At 43.9% G+C, this 21,461-nt stretch overlaps 1 protein-coding gene across 8 annotated transcripts in view; it reads right to left on the minus strand.

Moving 5' to 3' along the window:
- LOC122541537 (putative E3 ubiquitin-protein ligase RNF144A-A) overlaps positions 1-21,461 on the minus strand; it is a 74,353-nt gene that overhangs the window by 34,198 nt on the left and 18,694 nt on the right. For 6 of the 8 annotated variants that reach the window (XM_043678384.2, XM_043678376.2, XM_043678369.2 and 3 more), the window contains one exon: positions 910-986. The exons of the other annotated variants lie outside the window; for them this stretch is intronic. The gene's annotated coding sequence lies outside the window, so the exon portion shown is untranslated. The remainder of the gene's footprint in view (positions 1-909; positions 987-21,461) is intronic. 8 annotated transcript variants of the gene reach the window in all.

Raw genomic sequence — 21,461 nt, forward strand, 5'->3', positions numbered from 1 at the left:
TGCCCTTGCTTTTTTAGGCCCATATCCCTCAGCTACTACACCCACCTCTATGATTCTATCTTTATTTTACATTGCCTTTCTCGTTTATTCCAACCAAAATGTAGTACTTCAGACGTTCCACATTAATTTTCATCTGCCGACCATTCCATCAGCATTCTTGAAGTTATTCTGACTGTTTACAATATTTCAAGTTTTGTGTTATCTGCACATTTTGACATTTTGTCCCGAATGCCCACTTCTAAAATAAAATTAATATTGATTAGGAAATGCACTGGTCCTAGTATCAACCTCTGATGAACCTTACTAAATGTCTTCCTCAAAACTAAATACAACTGTTTCCCACAACTCAGTTTCTTGTCACACTGCCAAGTTCTTATCCATGATGTCACTGTCCCTTATATTCCATAGCTTTCAACTTGCTAACAAGTCTGTTATGTGGCATGTGTTATCACGTCTTTTAGATTTTCATGTACACAACTTGTCCTCATCAACCTTGTTAGCTCACCTACAGCTTAATGAAATAACTAACATCAATTGTCATTAATAAACCTACATTGGCTTTCTTTAATTAATCCAATTTTGTTCAAGTGATCACAATTTTTTTTCCTGGACTATACGTTCTGATGGCTTTCCTACCTCTGAGGTTAAACAGACTTATATCTGGTAGATTTATCCGTATACTCCTTTTTTGAATAATAGTGTAACGTTTACAAATAAAAATGTAACCCTTTTAAATTCCTGAGTCCACAAGCTATAATTACTTCTTGCAACTTTTAGTGTTTGCAGTATCATTTCAGATTATTTGTTGAATGCTTTTTCCTTGGCCAGTAAATAATTATACATATTATTTTTACTCATACATAAATTCCTTTAGCAATAATTTGAATGCAGCTTCAATAATCTACTTACTGATGGACCAAGTTCCAAACGATCTGGTAAACACGGAAGTCATTGGTGGCTGGTGTTAAACATAACATGAAACTGACCTGAAATTGACATGTAAAAAGTTGTAAAAACAAACGTTTTGATTTCTTTCAGAGTCACACTACAATAATCATGTTGTGGATGATCTAAATCCAAATGTTCTGGACAATTTGTTTCTCCAAAGAATGAGCTTATATTACTCCTTTAAACGGCTGCTTTATTAATACAAAGTAGATCGGTGAGAGTCTGGAAGAACACAGCAAGCCAGGCAACATCAGGGGTGGAGAATTCGACATTTCGGGTACAACCCTTCTTCAGGAATGGAGGTGGGGGTAGGGGAACTGCAGATTAAGAGAAGGCGGAGAAGGGTTCTGGGTGGGGAGAGGGGCGGAGTGGTGAGGGAGTGCCAGATGAATACCCGGTCAGTCGATAGGAGAAATGAAACTGGTTGGTAGCTGGAGCGAAGGGTCAGTTGGAGGGATGGAAGCAAGGAGACGAGTAAGGAAAGGGCGTTGGGGGGGTGGGAAGGGAAGTTATTTGAAATTGGTTGGTAGCTGGATGGAAGGGGAATGGAAGGGAGGAGATGGGCCTGGAAAGGGAGTCCCTTCCATCCCTCCAGCTGACCCTTCCTTCCAGCTACCAACCAGAATCATTCCTCCTATTGACCAATCAGGTTGTACCTACTACCTGTATTCACCTATCACTCCCTCACCACGCCTCATTACGTTTTGTTTGAGAAAAAACCTTCTCAGCTTGTTCTTCCAGCTTCAAACATTTTTATAAAATACATGCCAGTTTTCTCTGTCTCTGCAATCCTTAAATTGTATAAATTTACATATTACTCTTTAATCCTTTGTACCAAAATGTATTACTTCCCTGTATTAAAGTTCATATACCATGTGGTTGGCCATTTCATCAATCTAAAGCCCTCTAAAGTCAGGAATAATCAGAAGACCGAAAACTTCATGGTTTATAATGAAAAGAAAGAAAAGTGAACTGTCTCACACTTATTTCATTAAATAAAAAAAATCATATTACATTTCTTGCACTTTGAATGAACAAAATAAAAATTAATAATATGCTTGGTAGAGTAGGCTCAAATACAATTTTTATTATTTAGAAATACATGATTCAAATCTGATATTTTTCTCATTCAACACTTATCCCCCTCCCCAGCCCTAGCCTCGGTTGGTTTGATTGCTGCTGGCTACTCGTTTGTTTTTTATGGTCTCCTTTTTCATTCACTCCTTCATGAAGAGACAATGTCCCTTTGTAACAACAACTCCTGTACGTGTGTGGATAAAGGGGGAGTTTTGATTGATGTAGAAGCAGTATTGAAAGAACTGATGAATTTTCCCATTCCCAATATTCCTCACCACCGTGTTAAACTTAAACCTATAATATTTTGTCATAGAGTGTAGAAACAGACCCTTTGGCTCACCACCATCATCATCATGGGCAGTCCCTTTCAAATGAGGATGACTCTCCCCCACTCGCAGGGGTGAATCTGTAGGTGGCTGCACAGACCGATGTGGCTACCACAGGCTCAGTTACACTGGGGACAGGTGGTGGTCATGGGAAGGAATGGGTAGAGTGTTTTCGTCTGGCTTCTACTTTTTCCCGACGGTAAGTCTCAAGGTGTTGGACACCTTCCTGGATGTTCCTCCCCCACTTTGGACGGTCTTGGGCCAGTGATTCCCAGGTGTCTGTGGGAATGCTGCACATCGCGAGCGAGGCCTTGAGGGTATCCCCTGACGTGCTTCCTCTATCCACTTGGGACTGACCTGCCATTTCAAAGCTGGGAGTGGAACAGCTGCCTGGGGAGTTTTATGTTGATCATGTGGATAACACACCCTGCCACACAGTCAATCGTGGTGGGGGGGGGGGGGGGAATAAAGTGCCTTGATGATGGGGTTGTTGGCCTGGTCAAGGACACTGGTGTTGGTGCATCTTTCTTCCCAGCGGATTTGCAGGATCTTGCGCAGTCAGCATTGGTGGGACTGTTCCAGTGCCTTGAAGTATCTGCTGCAGACTGTCAAGTCTCAGAGACATATAGCAGGCTCTGTATACCATGATCTTGGTTTGGTTCTGATGTTGTTGTCCTCGAACACCCTTTCCTTTGGCTCACGATGACAATGCCAACCAACAAACACCAAGCTACACTATGCCCATTTAACTCCATTGGTCCATAGCCTACCATGCCCTGCCATTTTAAGTACTCATTCAGAAGCTTCTTAAATGTTGAGAGTACCTGCCTCCATCACTGTCCCGGGCAGAATGTTCCACATTTCTACCACCTTCTTGATGAAAAAGAATTTTCCCAGATCTTCTCTAAACCACTTGCCCCTCACCTTAAATTTATTCCCTCTGGACTTAGATATGCCTGCCATGGGGAAAAAAACTCTCACAATCTACACTGTCTATACCTCTCCTAATTTGGTGTAGCCCATTCAGCTCACTCCTCAGCCTTCTCTGCTCCAAGGGAAGCAATCCCAGCCTATCCAGTATCTCCTGCTAAATGAGACTTCTCAAACCAGGCAACAAAGAAAAGCATTATTTCCTACGTACCAAAAAATTTAAACTGCCACAAGGTAACAGGCATAAGATAGCAACAAATGCTCTTCTTAAAAAGATCACACATTAGGGACTAAAAGCCATCACCCTAAAATACATTTTCTGCAGATTAATGCAGTCATGGAGAAACTGTGGCATGTTTGTCTCTCACAGAGACACTGCAACCCAATTGACAGAAGACACATTTTAAAATTTGAAAACACATGAATGTAAATTATTAAATAAAATTATTCAATATTAATTTATGCAATTCATGGTGTGTTTATTACAATAGCATCCGTTGCATTTCCTCTTTACATTGCAGCTCCAGAACTTCTGTAGCATTCATCTAAACAAAATGAAAAACCACGCAATACCAGGTTACAAGTCCAACAGGTTTATTTGGAAGCGATAGCTTTCGGACTGCTGCTCCTTAATCAGGTAACCAGTGGGGCAGGATCATAAGACGCAGAATTTTTCGCATTTATGGCATTCATATAGAGACACTACACTGATGTGCAAGGAATTCATTATTTTGGTTTTCCAGTTGGGTGCTGAGTATTTCCTTTTTTGAAAAGTTTGAATTTTTTGACTCCTCTTTGTGGGTTCCCCCTTCCCCATTCCTCTCAGTTCTCCCTCAGCACTCAGTTTCTTGGTCTTACTCCCTGCCTCAGGTCCCACCTTGACTTCTTGATGTCCCTCTCCAGTCTTGCTGACTGGCCTCATTCCCTTGCCCTGTAGCCTCACTTCCCATCCCATCCCGTTCCCACTTCCTCCAGCCTTGCTGCCACTCACCATGCCCGTCTAATCTTGGAATTATTTTTTTCATGCTTGTTGCTGACAGGTTCACAATGAACCAGTCAAGAACATGCACAGGAGAGGTCACCCTGTGATTGGAGGAGTGGTTTCTCATTTCCTTTCCAATCATCTTACAGTGGTGACTTTTCTCATAGCTACTTGAGGTGGTCAAATCAAACAAAGTCTATACGCTTAATGGTAAGGTCCTAGAGAGTGTTGCTGAACAAAGAGACCTTGGAGCGCAGGTTCCTTGAAAGTGGAGTCGCAGGTAGATAGGATAGTGAAGAAGGCGTTTGGTATGCTTTCCTTTATTAGTCAGAGTATTGAGTACAGGGGTTGGGAGGTCATGTTGCGGCTGTACAGGATATTGGTCAGGCCACTGTTGGAATATTGCGTGCAATTCTGGTTTCCTTCCTATTGGAAAGATGTTGTGAAACTTGAAAGGATTCAGAAAAGCTTTATAAGGGTGTTGCCAGGGTTGGAGGATCTGAGCTACAGGGAGAGGCTGAACAGGCTGGGGCTGTTCTCCCTGGAGCGTTGGAGGCTGAGGGGTCACCTTGTAGAAGTTTACAAAATTATGAGGGGCATGGATAGGATAAATAGACAAAGTCTTTTCTCTGGGATCGGGGAGTACAGACCTAGAGGGCATAGGTTTAGGGTGAGAGGGAAAGATATAAAAGAGACCTAAGGGGTAACCTTTTCACGCAGAGGGTGGCATGTGTATGGAATGAGCTGCCAGAGGATGTAATGGAGGCTGGTACAATTGCAACATTTAAGAGGCATTTGGATGGATATAAGAATAGGAAGGGTTTGGAGGGATATGGACCAGGTGCTGGCAGGTGGGACTAGATTGGGTTGGGATATCTGGTCGGCATGGACGGGTTGGACCGAAGGATCTGTTTCCATGCTGTACATCTCTATGACTCTATGACTCTAAAGTCTAAAAGTCACCTCACTTGCCAAAGCAGACTCCTTATTGAGCTAATACCTTTACATGTCTAGCGTCTCGGACAAACATGTATAATGATGCAATGGACCTTGGTTAAATGGCAAAATAAAGCAATTCAGTTAAGACTATAAACCTGCTGACTCCCACAGCCACCTGAACTATACATCCTCGCTCCCTGTTTCCTGTAAAGACTCCATTCCATTCTCCTTGCTCCTCTGGCTCATATGTTCCAATGAGGACAAATTCGACAAGGGAGCCTCTGAAATGTCCACCCTCCCCCTCAATCGAGGATTTCACAGCACCATTGTCGACAGGGCCCTCAACCAGGTCACAGATAGATCTCCCGCATTTCCGCTCTCACCCCCTCTCTTCCCTCCTGCAACAGTGATAGGGTTCCCCTTGTCCTTACCTACTATCCCACCAGCATTCACATTCAGAACACTGTCAGCTGCCATTTCTGCCACCTCCAGCGTGTTGCCACCACCAGACATATATGCCCCCTCTCCTTTGTCTGTCTTTTGCAGGGACCGTTCCCTCTGGGACACCCCGGAGCACTCTTCCTTTACTCCCAACATCCCCCACCCCACAGCCGAATGGCACCTTCCCCTGCAACCAAAGGTGTAACACCTGCTCCTTCCTCAGTATCCAAGTGCCCAAACATACCTTCCAGGTGAAGCGGCACTTTACCTGCACCTCCTCACAATCCAGTCTACGGCATTTGCTGCCCTCAAAAAAAGACCCTGAGCTTCCAGTTGCCTGCCACGTAACTCACCACCCTGTTCAATGGCCAACATCTCTGTCTCAGGCTCGCTGCAGTGCTCCAGCAAAGCTCAGCGCAAGCTGGAAGAACAAACCTCATTTTCTGCTTGGGGACCCTGCAGCTCTCCAGACTCACTATCAAATTCAATAATTTTAGGGCCTGAACTTCCTAGGTGTCCTTGGAATATCCTAGCCCCCTACCACACACACCATGCCTTTTTATCACATAGTCTGCCACCACTACCATTATTAGCCACTAACAGTCTCCATTAACAGCTACTCACCCTCTCAGCCAGATCACTTTATCTGTGTAACTGTTCACCTCTCCCTTTGGGTTCTTTCCCCACCTGTCATTTACTCTGTACACCTCCCCTCACCTTACCTTCTGCATATAAACCAACATTTTCCTAGCTACCAACAGCTCTGAGATATGGTCACTGGACCCGAAATATTAACTTTGATTTCTCTTCACGAGTGCTGCCATACCGACTGAGTATTTCCAGTAACTTCTGTTTTTTTTTCTGATTTACAGCATCCGCAGTTCCTTCAGTTTTTATGAAGCAGTTTAGAAAATGCCTTAAAATTTTGGCCACTGTTACAGCTAGATTATTGGAGTGCAGTTAAATTAATTTTTGTCTGTTACAAATCCTGGTTTGTAAAACATGTCATTGATAACAAGACAATTGTGTAGTTTTTTGGCAACAGTTCACAGTTTTAAACATCAGCAAAATCTTCCTAGCTCGTACATTATTCTCCAAAAGGATTTTGGAATTCTACAGTTCCATAAAGCAAGCTGCACATCCTGTTGCAAACACAATCTGTTAACTGAAGTGAATGGTTTCTGACTATTCGCTCCAGTATATTAAAAAACAATCAAGTATAGACAGTCTTGAGATTATCAGACTGATATATTATGAGACTCAGAAAGGGAAAAGATAGAACTGACAACTCCCTACATATTGGCTTCTAACTCTTATCTTCAAACATACTGTTGCCTGGCATTGACAAAGAGGATATAGACATTTAGTATACCTTTGGCGGACTGTCAAACTTCTGTAATTTCTCCTTTTATGCCAATGACAGCCTATTCATTTCATTTGCTCATTTCAACAGATCTATTCAGAAGACTTTTTTATTTAGATTTAGATATTGTCCCAGTTTTCCAAAATTGCACAAAATTCAATTGTCACCGATGTACAATACAGCAGTATTTGTTTCTTGTGTACATCTCTATCATTCTTGCAAAAAAATCAACTATTAGCTGTACAAAGCCAAGTCCTTCATTTAGCAGTCCTCACTAGAAACAAATTGAGGGCACAGTTCTTCTGAAGGCCAGCACTTGTCTCAAATTGCTTCACTGTTATCTAACAAATCTAAATACATTGTCACTTAGTCAGAAAAAACAGCAACGTGAAGATGTCAGATAATTCTTCTTGCTTCCTAGAGCAAGCTCCTCTTCAACATCCAGGTCACTAGAAATCCGACAACTGAACGATACTCTGATAGCATCACAAACTCATCTCTTATAGCAACATAGCTGACTCTTCTTTGTACAATTAAGGATGGACAGTGAATAGCAGTCTTACGAGGAACACCATATTTATGACCACTGCCAAAACTTTAACACAACTGAGTATTGACCGGTTCTTAAAAGGAATAGCATTAATTTGCCACAAGGCGAATATCTTGGACAATAGTTTTAACCCAACGCTACTGGATAGGCACTGTTAACATTGGGAGGGATCCAGGCAAAAAAAAACACATCCAAGCGCGAGTATAAATAAAAAATGGTTTTATTTGTTTTTATAACAAGACATTTTTAATTTCCTTCATTGCCCAACCAAAATTCAAAAGATATAATCACAGAACACCTTTCTATTTATTTAGTATTAGATAGTGGCCCAAAATCAGTTAAACATATTTGTGCAAGTAATATTGCACCGGGGGTTTTTATTTGACCCCAAGGCATACCCTGATTCATAAATGAATGAGAATGGCAGAAATAGAGTAAGAAATCTGAATACGGGGAATGATTGGGATGCAAGGATAGAAAATGGTTCAGTGGAAGGAAACTCAATAAAAATGAACAAGGGAGAAGAAAACTAGAAAGCAGTCTCAAAATAAAGAACAATGAAGCAGAAGATTCTGAAGTGGGGCTGAGGATGTGAGGGTGTTAGGAAGTAAGAAATCTCAGTAAAGAAGGGGCTGTGTCAGGAATTGTACTGGTTGTTTCCATCTGCCACACAAGTAGGTTGCAACAGATTTCTGGAGTAGGACAAAACACACCCAAATAGTTTGACTGGAATGTGTCACTTGGTCCAGTCTGCTGGTCAGTAGTTCAAGAGTGGGAGTTGGTTAGCTCAGTCAGTTGGATGGCTGATTTGTGACGCTCCAGCTGAAGTTACCATGAAGGTCTCATCTTCTCAACCTCGCCCCTCGCCTGAGGTGTAGTGACCCTCAGGTTAGGAGGAGAAAGTGAGGTCTGCAGATGCTGGAGATCAAAGTTGAAACTTTATTGCTGGAACAGCACAGCAGGTCAGGCAGCATCCAGGGAACAGGAGATTCGACGTTTCGGGCACAGGCCCTTCTTCAGGAATGAGCAGAGAGTGTTCAGCAGGAGAAGATAAAAGATAGGGAGGAGGGACTTGGAGGAGGGGCGTTGGAAATGTGATAGGTGGAAAGAGGTCAAGGTGAGGGTGATAGGTCGGAGTAGGATGGAGGCGGAGAGGTCAAGAAGAAGACTGCAGGTCAGGAAGGCGGTGCCGGGCTGGAGGGATTCGGCTGAGACAAGGTGGGGGGAGGGGGGATGAAGAAACTGGTGAAGTCCAAGTTCATCCCCTGTGGTTTGAGGTTTCCCAGTCGGAAGATAAGACGCTCCTCCTCCGACCGTCGCGTTGTTGTGGTTTGGCGGTGGATGAGTCCAATGACCTGCATATCCTCGGTGGAGTGGGAGGGGGAGTTGAAATGCTGTGCTACAGGGTGGTTAGGTTGGTTCGTCCGGGTGGCCCAGAGGTGCTCTCTGAATCGCTCCGCAAGTAGGCGGCCTGTCTCCCCAATATAGAGGAGGCCACACCGGCTGCAGCGGATGCAGTAGATGATGTGGGTGGAGGTGCAGGTGAATCTGTGGCGGATATGGAAGTTTCCTTTGGGGCCTTGGAGAGAAGTGAGGGGGGAGGTGTGTGCGCAAGTGTTGCACCTCCTGCGGTTGCAAGGGAAGGTGCCGGGAGTGGAGGTTGGGTCGGTGGAGGGCACCGTCGACCACGTCGGGGGGGAAATTGCGGTCCTTGAAGAAGGACCCTCAGGTTAAACTACCACCAGTTGTCTCTCTCTAAGGAGCGAACAGCCCTATGGTCCTCTGGGACTATTGTGATCTTTTACCTATATTTTGAGGGACTGGAGTTGACCAAGATCTTGACATTGGCCTTGATTTTGAATCAGGAACCTGGAAGTGGCTAAAGCAGAATATCAACCGAATCATCCTGGAGTGATTGACTATGAAGTCCAATGTGAGATGCTGGGTGGACCAGATGCAGCAATGCCTGGCTGGTAGAACATGAGGGCGATTCCAAGGTGGAAGGGCTCTCTGAAGAATATTTGTAAAATAAACACAGGAACATATTTCAGGTTATAATTATGGAGGAAGGGTTTAGCCCTGTCAGCCTCTATGGCCTGCCACCAGGAGGCGATCTCCATGTCATAGCTGGGTTTTGGCCTCAACAAGGGACTCATATGCCATTGGGAAGGGCCTGGCAATATCAACATCGAGTGGGTACAATTGAGCCCAATTAGCAGAAAGATGGGGACCTGATGCCAGTCAGACTCCACGTCCGGCAAATTTGCTCAAAGGCAGGGTGGCATTGAGGTGCTCCCTGATACCAGCTTCTCTAATTCTGCCCCCGGCCCCCACCTCCAAATCTATCTCAATGGGACGAGAGAAATTCAGCCTAATGTCTCTGCGATTTGTGATGTTCTCAGAATTTACACTTTGAACCTATCATATACAATCACTGCAGGCCATAGAATTCCAAATACTGCCGGGATAGGACTAGCTCAAGAAGGCACTATTTATGTGAGAGGAGTGGGGAGGTAGAAGGTTTCTAGGATTTCGTCAGTTGCCCAGTGTTTTACAATTGTAATTGCTGTTGTCCTTCACTGGGAAAATAAATTAAAAGACTTGATATCCAAATGAGTGGGTTGGTTACAGCCTTGGCGCTTTACTTCTGGAAGTGATAAAAATTCGTCTATTTTGGCTGAAGCTCGTAATAGTGTGGGGATTGGCACAACAGTGTGAAGCCAGGGGCTTGAATTTGCTGCAGTTATGCTTGTCACTGAAGTTCTTTGTTGGTTAAATCTTATACCTTTATCTGTGCTTTCTTTTGTAGTTAACCTCAATAATAATCTGTAGAGTTATAGATATCTCCTTTAATTATTAACCTATTCGGCTTAGCAATTAATGCAACAGTCTGCAAAAGCACAAGTCACTGGCAATATTAACTCCAAAATAAAGCTCAATAACTGGTACCAAGCTTCTTGCAACTTCAAGGCCAGGCCATAACCCAACTGTATCATCATTTGAGGAGATTCACAGGTTGCAATGAAGCTGAATGAACCAGGGACCCGGGTTCGAATCCACCCTCAGGTGGCTGTCTGCATGGAGTTTGCACATCCTGCCCATGTCTGCGTAGGTTCCCCCCAAGTACTCTAGTTTCTTCCCACAGTCCAAAGAGGTGCAGGTTACGTGGATTAGCCATGCTAAATTGCCCATAGTATCCAGGGCATTAGCAATGGGTTTTGCAGGGTTATCGAGATAGGGTGGAGAGGTGGGTCTGGGTGGGATGCTCTTCGGTGGGTTGTTGTCGACTCGATGGGCCGAATGGCCTACTTCAACACTGAAGGATTCTATGATTCTATCCCCATAACCCCGGATGGGGTTTTCACCATGGCTAACCCACTTAAGCTGCTCATCCTGGACAGTATGGGATAATTCTTAGCATGGTCAATCCACCTAACCTGCATCTCTTTGGACTGTGGGAGAAAACTGGAGCACCCGGAGGAAACCCGCTCAGACATTGGTAGAATGTGCAAACTCCACACAGTCAGCCACCCAAGGCTGGAATCTAACCTAGGTCTCTGGCACTGTGATGTAGCAGTGCTAACCACTGAGCCACTGTGCCGTTCTGTAGTTGTGCTGTGGTGAGGTTGGGTGGGAGGGGGCTAGGGCAGGATGCTAGGGGTGTATGGGTACAGGTGCCAATGTATTTTATTGCGTTGTTAGAAACCCTCATCCAGGAGGGGGGGGGGGGGGGGGGGGATGAGGGTCATCAACTGTTATGTACCTGCTTGATTATGTGAATTTATGTTCTTCGCTGGAGGTATATGGATGTCAGAGATCCTTTATCTATTTTGCAAGTTACATTTGTGAGCATCCTGAGTGATGTGAGGGATCAGGTTGCATGATATGTTTCTCTATCTGTCCTCTCATGTGTGTTCTGAGCAGCGGATCGTTGAGGCCAACAATCAGACTAATTAGAGTCGAGCTCCCCCCTGCACCACCACATCGGCTGAAAGGGGGGACCAGTGGTACCCAAGAGCCAGATCACCTGACTGACTTACCTGACAGCAGAAAAAAACGTGGGATGAGGCGGGGACGGGGTTGGGGGGTGGGGGGGGGGCACAAAGTGGACAGATATTGGATCTAAAACCACAGGGCTGCGAAATAACAGTTTCAGGTCTTGGAAAAGTCAGTATTAGCATAACATAATAAGTTATTAAAATGAACAGTAACTCCATCTCAAAAATGCTGCTTGAGAAGACAGCCCCCAAGTTGTTGCTGAGCTGCTGCGTGACCGAGGGATGATGTGTGCTGCTGTTTCGAATTACCATGGCACAATGTAACTATTTTTATATCTTCTCATGTTAAGTGACAGGATTGCTAACATTATAAACAGCTGATACTGCCTACATGCTTAACAGGTACCACTTCCAAATGTTGACATTTAAAGTGGATTTAAATACCGTGTCGCAAGCCAATTGATATCTTTAACATGGAATGGATTGAATATATAAATACCCAGCAAATGAAAGGTCTATTTAATATTAAATGTTTGCAAATTGCTAACTGAATTGTTAGTGAGAAAGTGAAACTGTTTTGGGCTTAATGAACTGAAGACTTCCAATGCAAAGAATGCAGATTCCCGATAAAGGAATAGAATATAAAAATAGGGAGGTTTTGCTAACACCACACAAGGCACAAGTCGGACCAGAGCTTGAATACTGTGAACAGTTTTGAGCACCTTACCCAAGGAAAGATTTACTGGATGGAGGTAGTCAAAAGAACGTTCATTGTGTTGTTACCATGCACAGAAGTACTGTCCTATGGGGAGAGGTTGTGTAGATTTGGCCTGTGCTTGATGGATCATAGGAGAACGAGAGGCAATCTTATTAGAACATATAAGATTTCTTGAGGATTTGACAGGATAGCTGCAGGAAGATAATTGACACTTTTCTAGGACAGGGGTTTAAATCTCAGAATAAGGGGTCACACATTTAAGACAGAGGTGAGGAGAATTTCTTTTCTCAGAGGGGCGTGAATCTGTGGAATTCTTTACCACAGAGGGTTGTTGAGGCTGGGTCATTAATTATGTTCAAGGCAACGATGGACAGATTTTAATGAGCAAGGGAATCAAGTCTTATACAGAAAAGACAGGAATGTGGAGTTGAAGATTATCAGGTCAGCCATAATCTCTATGAATGGCAGAGCAGACCTGATAGGAGCAGAAGTAGACAATTCAGCTTATGTCTTAAGGCCATAATGTTTAATGAAGCTCCAACATCAGTGATACATTTGCCTTTGAAAAAGAAATCCCTTCAATTTTGGTTAAAATTAAAATAAAACTAAATCCAGGAGCAAATTCAGTGCCAGTGTCAACTTCCTCAGTGACACCACAACGGTGTACCGTGACATTAGCATAAACAATCATACAATTTTAGACAAATTTTGAAGTATGAAAAGATGGATAGGAAATCCAGATTATCCAGAAAGTTCACAATGTTGGTTCTTCCACCAACTTCAAATTGTTTTTCGCTGTTATTACATCTCCCCTGTATTTACTACACGCCTTCTATTTCTGAGAGAATGAGATTTATTTCAAGACCGACACTCAAGGAGCTTGACCTAACTACTAGGATTGCCTGGAATTCAGAAGCTCAGTGCATGAGGAATCTCAAGTAGGTTCAAGTGTCTACACTCATTGGTTTGGCATTCAGGATAAAAAGGGGAATGGAACAGGATTGACTACAATTTGGAGGTGACATCACAGAAAGTTCAAAGCATAGCTTCTCCCTTTTTGGGGGTTTACAAAGTGGCTAAACTTCACTTTTAAGGTACATTAGGAACAATCTGTGAAGGTTAGTGAAATAATTTTCATAATTATTAATGCCAAAATAAATATGAACCTTATAAATATGCAAAATCTATGGAAAATACAAAACAAAATGAAAATTATGTTCATGCCCCCAATATAAGATGCACAGGAAAAGGAAAATATTCTGCTCACTTCCACTTTCAAATCACCATGAAAATTTGGCAAATGTAAATATTGAGGTAAAAATACATTTGAAAAATTTTCTGATGCAGTTTCATAACATGCTCATAATGTGTTATGAGTTGAAAAATGTGGCGCTGGAAAAACACAGCAGGCCAGGCAGCATCCGAGGAGCAGGAGAATCGACGTTTCGAGCATAAGCCCTTCTTCAGGAATGAGGCTGGTGTGCCAAGCGGGCTGAGATAAAAGGTAGGGGGGAGGGAATACGATAGGTGGAAGGAGGTGAGGGTGAAGGTGATAGGCCGGAGTGGGGGTGGGGGCGGAGAGGTCGGGAAGAAGATTGACCTGTAACCTGAGACATGGTAACCCTCAGGTTCAACTCATCTCAAGTCATTTGTTTCTCTTTAATGAAAGAGCAGGCTTTTGACCTTTGGGGCTAGGGCAACTTCCACTGTTGACATTTTAGATTCACGGCAAACTATTAACCATCCCAGAAACAAAGGGTTTGGATTTAAGACAGCCAGTTGCATGGGGAAATATGGCAGTCAGATGCATGTCATTATGGGAGAGGCCTCTTCTCAGTTTCCCAGCACCAGCAAAATTTCTTCCAATTGAACTGGGGAAAGATTACAGGCCACAGCAGCAATAGGGTATCAATTAGGCTCATTAACAAGTTCAGTGGTGTTTCAAGGATTAGCTCGGGGAGGGGATGCGGCGGTTGGATGAGGAGATGTATAGTCAAGGACTCTCAAGGAACCTGGCAGCAGACAGTGGGGTGGCTGCAGACATCTACCCTCTGTCTCCCATGCCTTTGACCTACTTGCATCACCGCCCTGTTCTCCACCTCAACTTGCCTTTGGCCTGGGGTCCCAACTCCTGTGGGTGTGGCAGCTGGAGAAGCTGCTGATAGCTCCTGTCGATCAGGCAGGATTCCAGTAAAGACTCTCAGAAATATTTCCTGGCACCAGGGAATTAGAGGTCACTAACTGTGAGAAATGGGTATGAGATAATCTCAGGCACCTAAAAAGGTATCTGAACAATAAACAAATTGGTTGCATGGCAAAGCAACAACTAAGACGGGGTCAATTACATCAATCTCATGTTGCAATTCTGTCATTGAGTAACAACATCCCATGAGATTACCACAAAAATTTGTTTTGTACAACACAGGAAACTGAAACCTGATGGCTTTCAAATAGTGTTGCCAAACAGGAAGCTCCAGAAGTACAGGATCAGTTCCATACCGGACTGATTCCATACTAAGGCTCGAATTATTGAGGACATAAAAAATAAGAACAGGAGTTGGCAATTCAGCCTCTCAAGGCTGCCCTGCCATTTAATAAGATCACGGCTGATCTCATTTGCGCCCAGACACCACTCTCCTTCTCGCTCTCCAAAACCCTTCATTACTAATGAAAAATCTGCATGAAGCAAAGTAAGATTCTTCTCTTTTAGAGTTGTGTTTCTATTCGCTACAATATCAGGTCCCATCCAACTCCACGGGGCACGGTGGCTCAGTGGTTAGCACTGCTACCTCACAGTGCCAGGGACCCACGTTCGATTCCAGCCTTGCATGACTGTCTGTGTGGAGTTTGCACACTCTCCTTGTGTCTGCGTGGGTTTCCTCCGGGTGCTCCGGTTTCCTCCCACAATCTAAAGATGTACAGGTCACGTGAATTGGTCATGCTAAATTGTCCATATTGTCAGGGGTAAATACAGGATAGGGGAATGGGTCTGGGTGGGTTACTCTTTGAAGAGTCAATGTGAACTTGTTGGGCCAAATGGCCTGTTTCTACATACTGTAGGGAATCTAATCTAATCCACATTGAAACACATTCACACAATAATAGTGGTGTAAAGAATAACAGCAACAGAACAAACCCTTCCAGGGATTCAACCTCAGGAAATTACATTTCACAATTCAGTAGCTCTGCTGGAATCAGACTAGGGAGGTGCACAGGATAAGTTCTAATTTCATGCAGCATTTACAAGTGCATTTGTGCTACAGTTGAATATAGCGATTGACACCAATGACCTAGAAGAAGCACACAATGTGGCAACACAGAAGTTACACTCCAGGCTGCTAAAAACGTTGTCCTCCTTATGACATGGCTCATATGTGGCTGCACAAAAGACAATAAATGCATCATGCACTGAAATGAGCAACACATGCACAACATGTCTGGCTTTTGACTGTGCAAATATTTGCTCCCATTTCTTACCCTTTCTTCATTAGAAAGGGAACAGATTATTTTATGTGCTTACCTTTAGAGCTATTATAAGTAAACAAAGCAGTGCAAGAGCACTTTCTTAAAAAAAAACAGAAGATAGCAGTAGCTCACCATTATGCAATTTAAAGGTTTTCCATAAAACAAAGAACTTTGGATGTTGGAAGTCTGAAACAATACAGAAACTTCTGGAGAAACTCAGCAGTATCTGTTTTCAACTCTTGTTTTTTCTCCACAGATTAATTCTTCATTGATTTCTCCACAGAAACCTGCTGCGTTTCTGCAGCAATTCCTGTTCTTTGTTAAAGACTTTCCAGTTTTTAATTTGCTAAATAAACTGGGCTGCAAAGAGATTACAACGTTCACAGAGGCACTAGGATCAGGGAGTTTACCTAATTTATGTATGGGACATGCTAAATTGCCATATTATTCAGGGGTGTTTAGGTTAGGTACATTAGTCAGGGGCAAATACAGTAGAAACTCGATTATCCGAGCGTGATGAGCGGGCACTATTTCATTTGGATAATTGATTATTTGGAAAATCAATTAAAAGCCTTTCCTCTGGGGCTCGGAGTTTTAAAGTCTGTTCCTTGTTCAGGAGACTAGCAGCAGCAGCAGCACCATTGCGTGCGAGACTCCGCCCCTAACACCGCCCCCCCTCTCAATCTGCCCCCACCCTGTCCAACACCACCCCACAACCTGGTCCAATCCCGCCCTTCACCCCCTAAACCCTTTTCAACCCCGCTGCCTGCTCCCCACCCGGTCCAACCCCGCCCCTCGCTCCACACACGGTCCAACCCCGCCCCTCGCTCCACACCCGGTCCAACCTCATCCCCACAAAGCCCTGCCCCTCTCCCGTCCATCCCTGGCTCCTCTCCGGGACATCCGGACTGTCCACCAACAACAAGACTGCTGCTGCTGCTGCCTTTGTGGGGTAGTGCACAGACACAGGCACAGCCACACACACAACTTTTTACTGCAAATTCTTGACACGTTCCACGTTTGCCCTGCACAGGACAATGCTGGAGAGATTATTCCTGGGAAGCGGGGTGTTAGGATACACCCTTATGTAGAACTCCAGGGAAAGCGTGGGGAGAGAAAGAGAGGGAGGTCAGTCATTTGGAGACGGTGCCTGTTTAATCACTGTCAACAAAAGACGCGATCACTGCTGGAAACACGTCTTTGATGTAATGATTCTATTGGGACCTCGAGATCTCCTTTGGATAATCCGATTTTCGGATAATTGGTATTCGGATAATCCAGTTTCCTCTGTATAGGGTAGTGGGGTTTGGGTCTAGGTGGGTTACTGTTTGGAGTGTCAGTGTGGACTTGTTGGGCCAAATGATCTGTTTTCACACTGTAGCAATTCTATGAATCTATGATCTGATTTCCAGAAACGATGCATCAGAAGTTTCAGCTGTATAACATCATTACACTACACGGTAAACAGCAGCAAAAATAAAACAATGTGTTAATTCGTTCACTTTCACTTTTTAATCACAGTATTAGTCGCTGCTTTGCCATGCAATCAAATTTGTTTATTGTTCAGATACTATTTTAGGTGTACATTTTAAATCAATTTGGCAACAATCCATGAGATCATCTGCTACCTATTTCTCAAAGCCAGTTCCTTTTAATTGCCTGATGTCAGCTCTTGATCTTCCTTGCCATGAAAATAAATGGATTACAAAATAAAATTTATATCATCTTACTGAGCTGAAGACAGAGCCTAATAATACAGAAACTGTTAACAAATCTTTTTATTTAGTTCCATTTTTAGACAGCAGTGAATAAGCAAAGTTTAAAATAACAGTAGAAGGATACATGCTCGCCTGAAGAGTATTTCGTGTATCTAGTTTTTCTGAAACATAGTCAACTTCATCCAGTGAACCCAAGCTCCAGAGCTACTCAATATATAATTTAGCTGCTCCTCTAGAGCCCCAGTGATCAGTAACATCTTCCAAAATATAAATGCTTGATAAATCCACAGCTAAACACCTGCTTGTTTTTGTCCAATTTACTTTGATGTCGGCGAACAGCGCAGATTAGATTCCCTACAGTATGGAAACAGGTCCTTTGGCTCAACAAGTCCACACCAACCCTCCAAAGGGCAACCACCCAGACCCATTTCCCCACCCTATATTTACCCCTGACTAATGCACCCAACACTATGTGCAATTTAGCATGGCCAATTCACCTGACCTGCACACCTTTGGATTGTGGGAGGAAACCCATGTAGACATGGGGAGAATGTCTGTGTGGAGTTCGCACAGTCGCCTGAGGCAGGAATTCAACCCAGCTCCCTGGTGCTGTGAGGCAGCAGTGCTAACCACTGAGCCACCGTGCCACCCAATTTTATTTTCTTCTTGCTCAGCAACCCGCCCTGCTCGCTGTCGCATGCTGGCCCTGGCGCGCCGCTCGCCCTTACCCCTTACATGAGAGGAGGGACACAGACTACAATTATACATCGAAGAATGAGTAGAGAACAAATTGAGGTATTTGAGATGATAAAAGGTGTGGATAAAATAGACGCGGAGAGGATGCTTCCTCTTGTGGGGCATTCTAGGACGAGAGGTCACAGTCTTAGAATAAGGGGTAGCAAGTTTAAAACAGAGTTGAGGAGAAACTACTTCTCCCAAAGGGTTGTAAATCTGGGGAATTCGCTATCCCAAAGCATGGTGGATGCTGGGCCAGTGAGTAAATTTAAGGAGGAGTTTAGACAGATTTTTAAATGGTAATGGGTTGAAGGGTTATGGGGAGAAGGCAGGAAAATGGGAGTGAGGAGTATATAACCCACGACTGAATGGTGGACCAGACTCAATGGACCAAATGGCCTAATTCTGTTCCTATATCTTATGAACTTATGATGATCATTTCATAAATATCTTATAAGAAGATACAAAGTTCATACCTTCAAATCTTTTTTCGCAAACTTCCTTCAGCTGTTAACAAGACAAAATCAGAAAATGCTGACTTACTACCAAGACAGGAAATAGTCACATTCTCATCCAATTGTCAGGAGAAAAATAAGGAAGTTTTTCCGAGGTACCTCAAACATTACACCCAACAGCTGTAGGACTTCCAATACTTCTCAAACCACCATAAAGGATCAGACACAGGGAAACATGCAAAGTTACTAACAATTTCCTTGTGACAAACTCCATCTATCAAAAGGCAGGCTTTGAAGTGTTACAACCAGAGTCATCCTTGGTATAGAGGCTCAGGCCAGGCCAAGCCTAGTGCACAAGCAAATTCCACTACTACAGCCTCAGTACAAACCCCTTGTGAACTTGCGGAGAAACAGAAACAATGTTGTACAGACGAAAAGATAAAGTTGCCATGGTCCCAGACAACCATTGGGCTGCTCTCTGATTTAAGAGAGAGAGAGACACGACTGTTGGTGTGTCTAACCTGATGGTCTCCCCGCCTCAGGCAAAGGAGGAGGTCAAGAAGGGAAGACCCTCATGATGACCTTAGCCATTTCAGGAACTGAACCCACACTATTGGCATCAACCTCTGCATTGCAAACCAGCTGTCCAGCCCACCCCTTTTAAGGATGAAAATACCAATAAAAGCCGAGAATGAGGAGACTTCGCCATTGTGGTCTCAGAAAAAATAAGACTGAAATTTCACTCACAATTCCCTTTAGGGTTTCAACTCACCCTACCAGAAACCGACTAACTGTCATTTTTGTCCAGTTCCAGGAGGGTTCTCTTCATGAGGCCTAGCAGGTTTTCTTGTGCAATTGTCTTGCCTCACTGACTACCTACCATGCTGCACGACATCCCTCTTGTCCCACACTAGATAGACTCTCTCACCCACCTTAGGAAGATGTGCTTGCCATTGCTGAGATATCCTGAGACCCTGGTGCAGGTGACATTGTTAAAAGGCAGACGTGCATCAGTCAAGCTCTGGAAGTCTGGAGCTGTCCTGTAGAGTTGTAGGTGGTATGGCAGACATGAGCAAATTGACATGCCACATTTCAGACAGGAACTGGAGGGTCCTGGTAGATAGGATGGTAAGGGGACGGAAGTCCTTTTCCCGAAGACTGGCAGAGGAGGCCACAATACCAGACACTGCCAGCCTGGTCCAAGGTTGACACCAGGGTCCACGCAGTCTCAACTGTCCAGAGAAACACCCAGCAGTTTTGCAAGATGGTCAATGGCCTTCTCCATTTTGCCAGGTCACTCTGCCACCTCACCAGCTCTGCTACTGAACCCACCTCCTGCCATGGCTGATATTCCACGACTCTCATTATTGCTTGCTTCCCCTCACCTGGCCTCTCTGCTGCCAATTCTTCCCACCTCTAGCCTGTCGAGTCCCAACAGGATTTCACACGTTTCTATGAAATACCCCCTTATTCTTCTAAATTACAGTGAATACAAGCCCAATTGATCCAGTCTTTCCTCATATGTCAGTCTGGTGAATCTTCACTGGACTCCCTCAATAATAAGAATGTCCTTCCTCAGACTAGGAGATCAAAACTGCATACAATACTCAAGATGCACCCTCGCTGAAAATGTGTTGCTGAAAAAGTGCAGCAGGTCAGGCAGCATCCAAGGAGCAGGAAAATCGACGTTTTGGGCATGAGCCCTTCTTCAGGAAAAGTCTTTTCCTCAAGATGCACCCTCATCAAGGCCCTGTAAAACTGCAACAAGCCATCCTCACTCTGATACTCAAATCCTCTCACTATGAAGGCCAACATGCCATAAGCTTTCCTGGTGCACTTCCATACCAACCTTCCACAACTGTTCCACCATGACACCCAGGTCTCAATGCACCTCACATTTTCCTAAACTCATATAATCTGCCTTCCTGTTTTTGCGACCAAAGTGGATAACCTCATATTGATTCACATATGCATTTGCCAAGTATTTGCCCACTTTGCCAGTCTGCCCAAGTCACCCTGCAGCCTCTTAGCATCCTCCTCACAGCTTACACTGTCACCCAGCTTAGTGTCAACTGCAAATTTGGAGATACTGCATTCAATTCTTTTGTCCAAATCATTAATATATATTGTGTTCAGCTAGTATCCCACACTGAACCCTGCAGCAACCAACACATCACCACTTTCCACTCTAAAAAGCGCCTGTTTATTCTAACTCTCTGCTTCCTGTCTGGCAACTGTTCTCTATCCATGTCAATACATTACCTTGGATGCCATGAGTTTTAATTTTTCCTACTAATCTCTTGTGTGGAACCTTGCCAAAAATGTTTTGAAACTCCAGGTACACAACATCTACCGATTCATCCCTGTTCACTCTACTGGAAATATCCTCAAAAAAAATTCCAGAAGATTTGTCAAGCATGATTTCTCTTTAGTGAATCCATGCTGACTAGGACTGCTTTTGTCACCGCTTTCCAAGTGCTCAGTTATTACGTTCTTAATAATTGACTCCAGCATTTTCCCCATGACTGATGTTAGGTGAACGGGTCTATAACTCCCCATTTTCTCTCTCCTTCTTTTAAAGAGTGGGGTTACATTAGGTACCTTCCAGTCCATTGGAACTCTTCAAGAGTCTACAGAATGCTAGAAAATGATCACCAATGTGTCTGCTATTCCTAGAATTATTTCCTTAAGTACACTGGGATGCAGAGCGCCAGGCCCTGGGGACTTACTGAGTTTTAATCCCAATAATTTCCCCAATACCATTTCCTTCAGTTCCTCCTTCATGCTTGAGCCTCTGTCCCCTAGCATTTCCTGAA

The sequence above is a fragment of the Chiloscyllium plagiosum genome, unplaced genomic scaffold (assembly GCF_037043375.1).
Source record: "Chiloscyllium plagiosum isolate Xiang-an unplaced genomic scaffold, Cpla_swu_hap1 HiC_scaffold_3, whole genome shotgun sequence".
Classification (NCBI taxonomy): domain Eukaryota; kingdom Metazoa; phylum Chordata; class Chondrichthyes; order Orectolobiformes; family Hemiscylliidae; genus Chiloscyllium; species Chiloscyllium plagiosum.